Source organism: Cyprinodon variegatus, unplaced genomic scaffold, assembly GCF_000732505.1.
Source record: "Cyprinodon variegatus isolate N-32 unplaced genomic scaffold, C_variegatus-1.0 Scaffold753, whole genome shotgun sequence".
Classification (NCBI taxonomy): domain Eukaryota; kingdom Metazoa; phylum Chordata; class Actinopteri; order Cyprinodontiformes; family Cyprinodontidae; genus Cyprinodon; species Cyprinodon variegatus.
Window position 1 is genome coordinate 373,374 of NW_015151206.1, and position 2,203 is coordinate 375,576.

A 2,203-nucleotide genomic window follows, 5' to 3' on the forward strand; every position below is an offset into this window, starting at 1 on the left:
CGGGAGAATTCGGAAATTAAACGTTTGGAACAGCCGCTTCCCTACGACTTTAAGACAAGCTCCGATGCCTTCAATGACTGCCAGGGATTTCTCTGATAATGGTTACTAGAATGAAACCTTAAATGTTTTCAGTCCCTGAACCAGAACGACACTGGAAAAAAAGATCTAGAAATAGGTAGAAATGTCTTCATTTAAGTGTATTTACCCTTAATTTGAGTAGGTAAATAAGGAAAAAGTATTTTTACTCATTAATGAAATAAAATGCACTTGAAATAAAACAATGCAATTGTGTTTTCTTTTAAATGTAAAATTGTCTTGTTCTATTGGCAAAATGTATCTTTTAACTACTCAATTCAAGAATAAATAACACAACTAACACAAAAGCGAAATCTAGATCAGTCATTTTTTTTTAAAATAAGTGGATTTGTTTTTGAATTGCGGAGGTAAGAGAGACTTTTTGCCAATGGAAGAAGACAATTTACACTTAAATTAGAAAAAAACAATTGCATTGTCTTATTATAAGTGCATATTATATAATTATCTTAATTTTAAGAGTAAAATTACTCATTCCATTGGCAAACTTTCTCATTTACCTACTAAAATCAAGGGTGAATACACTTATTTAAGGAATTTTTCACTTATTTCTAGATCTTTTTTGCAGTGAACTATCTTATTGACCTACTTAAATTAAGGGTAAATACACTTAATTTAAGACATTTTTTTTTACTTATTTCTAGATCGTTTTTCCAGTGCAGGGAAACTAGGTCCACAAATCGCACAAAGCAGGCTGCAAGTACATCATGGAGCTAAAATGTAAATGTTAAATTTAACAATTTTACACACTGCAAAAAAAATGAAATCTCAGTCATTCATTTTTTTCTTAAAATCGGTGCAATTTTTGTCTTGAATTGAGGAGGTAAGTGAGATATTTTGGGAATGGAACAAGACAATTTACATTTTAAATAAGAAAAAGTTATTGTATTGTCTTATTTGAAGTGCATTTTATCAAATGTTCTTATTTGAAGAGTAGAAATACTCATTACCTTGGCAGATTTACCTACTTAATTTAAGTCTGAATGCACCTAATTTAAGGAGGTTTTTTTTACTTCTTTCTAGGTCGTTCTTGCAGTGCAAAAACTAACCGGTAAACAGTGGTGCACTGCAAACATTTTTATTCTAAATAAGTATTTTTTTCTTAAAATAAGAGCATTTTATCTTGAATTGAGGAAGAAAGGAGATACTTTGCCATTGGAACAAGACAATTTACATTTAAAATGAGAAAAACAACAATAGCATTTTCTTATTTCAAGTGCATATTATCTAATTATCTTATTTCAAGAGTAAAAATACTGAATATATTGGCAGATCATCTCATTTACCTACTCAAATTAAGGCTAAATACACTTCATTTGAGAAAAGTTTACTTATTTCTAGATCAGTTTTCCAGTGCAAGCACATCAGGAGACAGTAGCAGTGGGAGATGTGGAGTCAACAGGTCATCTCTATCAGGCAGAACAAATAGATGACAGAGAGATGACTTGTTGACTCAACATCTCCCACCTCTGGTAGAGGAAAAGTTCCCCCTCTCAGTATAAAGATGAGACCCCTCCAGTTCTGGAAGCCATGGGCCTATAGAGTATAGTAAACCACCACTCTAATGGGATGTTAAGGTCACCGTATGTCCACCAGTATGGTCACATGGCTCTCTGTCCTCCATTTGGCTCAAGGTCTTTCCCCTGTTGGGTCATTCTTTAAATGTGGTTCCTTTACAGCTGAATCAAGCTGTATTTTCTGTAAATATAAAGATTTTTTATAAACTATGCAAACTATGCTCTATTATATAATCAAGGACATTAGTCCTCCTACTTTTCTGCATATTATTTTCTAAAATGTTTTATTTTGCCACTGGAGTTTCCACTATTTCATTTGCAAAAGTAAAAGAAAAGACCTACTTTTTTTGTTACATACTTATACTAAAACAAATTTATTTTTTAAAATACAAAATAGCTTCATTTCATTTTTGTTGTTTAAAATGTAGCTTTAATGTTTGCTCACTGAAGTAACCTTGGTGACTGTCCCTTTAATTAAGCTCCACCCACTTCCCCTTGACTTTGGCTGTTTCTTAATTCATTAGAAAGCGAGTACGGACTCGTGTTCTCGCCAAGTCCGTTCCTGAGATGAACAGAGCAAAGTCTGGACTTGG

The 2,203-nt window shown here is 32.6% G+C and overlaps 1 protein-coding gene across 1 annotated transcript in view; it reads right to left on the reverse strand.

Moving 5' to 3' along the window:
* LOC107098180 (chloride intracellular channel protein 6-like) overlaps positions 1–2,203 on the reverse strand; it is a 20,150-nt gene that overhangs the window by 14,453 nt on the left and 3,494 nt on the right. The window lies entirely within an intron of this gene.